This window comes from Crocodylus porosus, unplaced genomic scaffold (assembly GCF_001723895.1).
Source record: "Crocodylus porosus isolate Cpor-Errol unplaced genomic scaffold, CroPor_comp1, whole genome shotgun sequence".
Taxonomy (NCBI): Eukaryota; Metazoa; Chordata; order Crocodylia; family Crocodylidae; genus Crocodylus; species Crocodylus porosus.
In genome coordinates this window covers 841216-848500 of record NW_017728904.1, presented here as the reverse complement: position 1 = coordinate 848500, position 7285 = coordinate 841216, and positions in this window count along the sequence as shown.

Here is a 7285-nt window from a genome sequence, read left to right as displayed (position 1 = left end):
GACCCGGGTGCCTGCTCCCGGCGGCGTGACGGGACGCCGGCCCCGCCGCCCGGTCGATGGGCGCCCCTTGTTCCGGGCCGGTAGGCCGACCACCACCTCTCCTCTCGGGCACAGGCAAATGGTACTGATTTATGACCCAGGTACTTGTGCCAAACCCACCGCCGCCTTCCCCTTCCCCTTCCCTCGGGGGCGGCTGGAGCGACTGACCAGCCAGAAACCTTGTTCTGGACCGCCAGCTCTCCATCTGATCACGGGCAAACTTGATTCATTTTTGACCCAGGTACCGTGTGCCAAACCCCCGAACCGACCGCGACCTCTCCGTCCGATCGCAGGCGAACTGAATGGATTTATGAGCCGAAAACCTTGGAGACCGACCGCAACCTCTCCATTGGATTGTAGGCAGATTTGATCCGTTTATGACCCGGAGACCTTGTTCTGGGCCGAGAGGCTGACCACCACCTCTCCTTTCGATCGTAGGAAAATGTCGTTGATGTCTGACCCAGGTCCCTTGTGCTAACGCCCCACACCGACCACGACCTCTGCATTCGATCATAAGCAAATTTTATCGATTTATGATCCAAAAACTTATTCTGGGCCGAGAGACTGACCACCAGCTCTCCCTTCGACCATAGACAAATATTATGGATTTATGATCCAGAGACCTTGCTCCAAACCAGTACACTGACCACCACCTCTCCATTCAATCATAGGCAAATTTTATCGATTTATGATGGCCCAGGTGCCTTGTTCTGGGCCGAGAGACCAACCATGACCTCTCCATTGGATCATAGGCAAACTTTATGGATTTATGACCCAGTGCCAACAACTTGTGACTCCACCAGGACAGTGACTCTGTGTCTCCGGGACTGAGACCAGATCCAGTGCCAACACCTTCTGTTCAGCACTGGGGAGCCCACATCTGGAGTCCTGTGCCCAGTTTGGGGCCCCCACTACAGAAAGGATGTGGATAAGTTGGAAAGAGTCCAGCAGAGGGCAACAAAAATGGTCAGGGGGCTGGGGGACAGGACTGGTGACGGGAAGCTGAGGGAACTAGGTTTGCTGAGTCTGGAGAAGAGAAGACTGAGGGGGGATTTAATAGCATCCTCCAACTCCCTGCGGGGTGGCTCCAAAAAGGATGAAGCTGAACTATTCTCAGTGGTGGCAGATGACAGAACAAGGAGTGATGGGGTCCAGTTGCAGCACGGGAGGTTTGGGTTAGATGTTAGGAAAACTTTCTCACTAGGAGGGTAGAAATGCACTGGAACTGGTTACCCAGAGAGGCGGCGGCATCTAAGTCCTTGGAGGTTTTGAAGACCCGGCTAGACAAAGCCCTGGCTGGGATGCCGTAGTTGGGGCTGTTCCTGCTTGGAGCAGGGGTTGGACTCGATGTGACCTCCTGAGCGCCTTTCCAACCCCCATGCTGTATGAGTCAATGGGGCTGTCCGTGGCCCATGTCCACAAGATTTGGCCTGCTCCTGCTGTCTGGGTCGGGGAAAGCTTTAGCATACAAGCCCCATCCCATTCGTTTCAGCCTCCTCTGCCCTACAGTGTCATCCTCTGCACTAAGGGGAGAAAGGCCAAGCGGGTGCAAAAGGCACCCAAGGCAGAGCAGCGGCATTTCCCCCCATTTGCTCCGGTGGATACGGCTGCCCAGGAAAGCAGGTAGATCAGAAGCAGAGCTCAGCTCCCGGCGGCTCTGATAGCTCCTGGCTGGGGGGTCAGCAAGAGGGGGTCTCTGCTTCAGAGAATGTAGCTTCTGTCGAGATTGCCCCTCCTCCCACTGTAAAAGAAATCAAAAGCCAACCCACAAAGTGCCCCATGCAAACCCAATCCTGGCACTGTGGGTCTTGGAAAGCAGGCCTTTTACTGAAGGCCAGGGTAGCACTGTGTTGCTGTCTTGCTTTTCTCCCCAGCCAAGCACAATGGCACCTGTGGGCCCAGCTGAGGACTTGAGGTACAGCTCTGCTCTGCAAAAGGATGGTCAGCACTGCATGCAAAGCCAGGTCTAGCGCCTGCAGTCTTTCCCCACATCCATCGGTCCTTTAACGTCTGACACGAGAAGGCCGTGCTTGCTTCTGACCCCTCCGTGTGGTTTCTGCACCACAGGTTTTCACACAGCCGGCACGGGCACAGTATAGACAGATGCAACCTCAAAAACAGCCTCCGCCCTGTGTTAACAAGGACTGTGGAACAAGCTGCCCAGGGAGGGAACGTCCTCCCTCGAAGGCTGGCTGGGCCGGTTTAGGTACCATGTGTCCTTCCCCATCCCTTCCCAGTTACTAGCAGACCTCCCTTGGACCTTTCCAAGAGTCCAATGCATGACACCCCCTCTCCCTCTAACAGCTACCTTGCATAAGAGGAAATAACCTACTACTGCTATCCCAAAAAGGAGGTCCAGTGGCAGAGATCCAGGCGTCTTGGGTATCCAGGCTCTCAACTTCAACCCTAGCTTCCCAGACAAGCCAAGGAGCATTTTCCTGCATTTGCAGTCATTCCTCCACTGCATCTGACCAGGTAGCGGAGAAGCCGTGTGTCCCATTACCCATCCCCTGAGACCCTCTCCTCCCCAGGGCACCCACACAGGCAAATTAGAGTGCTGTTAGAAGATTAGCAGGCAGATTAAAGGATGGAGAAACAGCAAATGAGAGCTGGGAGGGGGTGAAGGAAGGGGCATAGAAAGTCCAGAAGGGAACTGATGACATTGCCTGTCTCCTCACGGGGCCTTTGGAGGCTTGGCAACAAGCCTGGGGGATAACACAGGGGCAGAGAGGAGGTTGTATTACAGGGAAACCTTTATAGCCCTGGGAAAACGACCCAGCAGACTGAGAGAAATGGTCAGGGCTGACTACCATGCCCTGCACACCTGGGCAGGTGAATGTCACCTCCTGTCACTGCCCCTTGTTCAAGGGCAGCATCCAGCTGGGTGCTGTACAGTTGCTGTGATAAACCTAGGCCATAAACCTAGAGGCATGGGAAGGGGGAAGCAGGACTTCCCAGTGCTTCGGGGACCACCCAGTCCACCAGAGAGGGGAACAGGCCAGCTGACAGGCCCCAAACCTGCAGGATCTTAAGCTGGCACAGAGCCCTTTGGGCTCACCTGGCTCATGCCAGGAGCTAGGCAGGCAAGGGAGTAAGAGGCACAGGAGAGCTGCATCCCTACCCAAGGCTCCTGCTCAGATTTCCTTTCCCAGAGCTCCTGAGGTCAAAAGTCAGGGCACTCGGGGGAGTGGAAAATAGGAAAACCAGAGGCATCAGCTGCAATTGCAAGTGCTGTAAGTGCATTGGGGATGCAGAAGTGACGGAGCGAGGCTGGCGGGGTTGGGTCTGGAAAGACCGGGGCCACGAAGGTGGCAGGGGTAGAGGGGCTAGCAGCTGAGTGCATGCAGGGATGCAGGACAGCAGGGCTGCTGGGGGGACAGGCAGGCACACCCCATGCATCCAGGCAAGGGAAGGGGGCAAGGGGCAAGTACAGAAGACACCCATGACTTCCCCCATCAGGCCCTTTTATTGAATGGGGAAGGCCCGAGGGGCAGGGGAAAAGGTGGAGACTCTCTCCACGACTGACCAATTGCTGGCGGTGCCTAGCTCAGCCGCCTGCCATTGGTGGGATTTAAATGTATTGTTTTCTCTTAAAGGGAAAGAGGAGCAAAGGCTGGGGTGGGGGAGAGGGAAGGTGGGGGGAAACAGGAGAGGAACGAGTTGCGTGGAGAAGGGGATGGGGAAGGGATGGGGAAGAGAAGGGATAGAGCAAAAGGGTGAAGGTGCCAGGATGTGGCGGGGAGGAGAGAGGCAAATAGTGCTCCCTGCACCCGAGAGCATGGGCGTTCCCCAGCCTGGGTGCATAATCGGACCGTGATGCGAGGCTGGGCAGGGGGGTGAGCAGCTGCCTGGGTGCAGAATCGGGGCCGTGATGCTGGGCTGGGCAGGGAGGGGGGCGAGCAGATGCCTGGTGCCCCAGGTAGTATCCTCTCTCCAGTCACTCCCACTGTCCCCTCTGCCTCCCAGCACAGACCTTGCACTCACCGATGGCTCCGGGCACCCGCCCAAGAGCAGCGCAGCAGGCAGGGAGCTGCAGCGGGCTCCCCTGGCATTGGACCTCCTCCCAGCACCCTTTGCACGCTGTGCTGCTTGCTTTTGTTGGGATGGCACCGACTGTTGCTGGGCCTCACATCGCCCTGCCCCCAAGCCCTCGTCTGCTGGGACAGGAGCCAACACGTTCCAGAGCGAGTGGCACGAACAACTGATGAGCTGGGCAAAACTGCTTCGGTCAGCAGCCCACAGAAGGGACTGGGATGAGGAAGGGTATTTGGTCACTGCCAGGGGAGGAAGGCAGGAGGGCCCGGGGGTGGGGAGCACCCCACTGCTCCAGTGCTGCCACCCCAGGGCGTTGCTGGTCTGCAGCCCTCTGGTCCCCCTCCTCTTCCACCCTACCCCTGCCCAACTGGTCTCAGCTGCTCTACCAGTTCGTCACAGGTAGATCCTGCCTGACAAAGCTTATAGCCCTTTGCGACCAGGTAACACACTGCCTTGACACCGGAGCTGAGGCAGATGTCATCTACCTGGATTTAAGAAGGCCTTGGATACAGTTTTGCAGCTTTTTCTCATAGGGAAGCTAGCAGGCTCTGGAGTGGATGCTCACACAGTCTGGTGGGTGGCAAACTGGCTTAGGGACCGCACCCAGAGAGTGGTGGTGGACGGGTCGTTTTCCATCCAGAAGGAGGTGGGCAGGGGTTGGTCCTTGGATCGGTGTTATTTAATATCTTCATCAGCAATGTGGACGAGGGTGTGGAGAGCACCCTGTCCAAGTTCAAAGGTGACACCAAGTTATGGGGCAAGGTTAATACACCGGAGGGCAGGGAGCGGATACAGGCTGATTTGGACAGGTTGGGTCAATGGGTGGAAAAAAACAGGATACAATTCAACAAAGACAAAGACGAGGTACTCCACCTAGGGAGAAGGAATCCCCTGTACACCTACAGGTTGGGGGGCGACCTCCTCAGCAGTTCAGCAGCTGAAAGGGATCTTGGAGTCACAGTTGATAGGCACCTGGCTGGGGTCGTCTGACCTCGGTCCTTTTCCTGCCTGGGGCATGGGGTCGGACCCGATGATCCCTCAGGGTCCCTTCCGACTCTACTATCTATGAATCTATTCTTCACCTACTGCAGCTGGGAGCAGCCATCCATGCTCAGGCCCCCTTTTTTTGTAGCCAGCCAACCTGCAAAACCATCTCCTGGATGATTTGGGCTCTGCTGGGGAGCGGGGAGAGGTGGGCTCACTTATCAAAACCCTCCAGCCTGCTCCTCCACCCCTTCCGTCTTGCACCTGGCAGGGACAGGGGCCTCTGAATCCTCTTTTGTCTCCTTGTGGTCACTCAGAGCAGCCCCCAGGCTGCTGCAACCGACTGCCCCGCAGGGAACGGAGAACAGGCTTGTGCTGGGTGTCCTCCCAGAAGGGCTGTGTATTGTCAGAGGGCTTTGTACCCTATAGCTGTCCAGCCTTTTGGGATGATTTAGGCAGCTGGATGTCCCCCTACACCCACAGCTCCCTGTCTGCCAGCTGCCCCGCCTTGCCTGGGCAGAGGTGATGGATGAGGCCCGTCAGGCTGACCGCAGCCAGCTGGGATGCTCAGGCCACTCTGTCAACTGGGGAGGGGCTCACTGTGATTTACTGGGACATCTCCATCCCCAGCCCTGACTGCCAGAACCTAATTCCAGGTCTTCAGACAGCCAGTCCTAAGCCCTCCATCCTTTCAGCTTGCTCCATATGAGCTGCTCCTATTTGTTGGGGGGGGTCCAGACTCCAAGGCAGGGCCTCCCAGCCAGCAAGGATGGGTGACAATGACTTAGGCCAGCACCAGAAAGCAAGTGGAGCTGGGAATTCCTCTGGGAACGGGGAAGCCAGCCCCAAATCTCAGCCTGGGGCTGGAGGGACAAGCTCAGAGGTGGCAGCGGGGTCCCTCTTGTGGTGGAGGAGGAGATTGGAGCCCACATTTTATTTCCAAACTAGGGGTCTCCGTCTGTCTGTCTGACCCCACTTGTCTCGCCCTGGACTCGGGTCATGAGCAGCTCAGGGCAGAGCCCGTCTCCTCGCTGCATGTCTGCGCAGGGCCCGATATGCTGGGGCTGGAGTGGCTCAGAGCTATTGCAGCACAATTAGCAAATAACCGCAGGTGAGTGCGGGCGGGCAGGACTCTTGGGGTCTTCTTTCAAGTAGGCCACTCGCTTCCTGGGAGGCTGTGGGCAAATCTGTTCCCCTTTCTCCATCTGGGCAAGGGGAGGCTGATCCTGACCAGCCCCAGGGAAATGTACCCAGGCCTGCCCCTGGGAGACAGGTCTGCTCATATCCCGGCTTGCTGAGAAGCTGGTAGAGAAGTGACGGCAGAGGGCACTGCTGACTCGAGCAGAGAGCCCAACATGCTGGGGGATAGTAGGAGCTTCAGCTGCTAGCTGGGGATGGTGGAAAATCACACCTGGACCCCCTGGGGAGAGTTTGGAGGGGACAGGCTGAGGACAGGGTGAGGGGGATGTGCCCCCAAACCCAGCAGGCAGGATCAAGTCAGACCCAAATATCCATCCCGTGGTCTCAGCAAGCAGACAGGACCAGCCTGGAGAGTATGGGGAGGGAGGAGACTATGTCAACAATTGGATTGTCTCATGGAGGGAGGGGAAAAGGAGGCAGAGCTCTGGGTGAAGGGGAACCAAGCATGGAGCAGGAGGGATGAAGAGATGCTGCCCTGAAGATGCCCAGGGGAGGAGAGGTACCTGCAATGGGCTTGCCTGGAGAAGCCTGATCCTGGATGCAGGCGATGCAAGAGGCAGGGTGGCGGCTCTCAGAGCCTTCTCCTCCATGCTGGGGCCGGCGGGCACTGCCTGGCCAGCACCGTTCACACTTGGCTGGCGTGTTTGGGGACCAGGTGGTGGCAGCACCGGAGAATGCTTCGCCCGTGTGGGATTAGCCGGGTGGGGAAGGAGAGGCAGCGTGTGCATGCACACCTGGACCCATACAGCGAGGGCCACAGCCACAAGCTTGCACCCGCAGCTCAGAGCACGGCCAAGGGACAGACGGGCACACTCCTCCCTGCACACACACACACACACACGAATGCAAACAGATGTGCCCAGGGACACACACATGCACGTATGCCTTCTACACACCTGTGTGCAGACACACACATACATAAACCCAACCTGCTGGCATGAACATGCACGAGCACACACAAAGTTTGCATACATGCACGAACATGCAAGAAGATATGCTCCCACAGATGTACAGGAGACCCCCACGT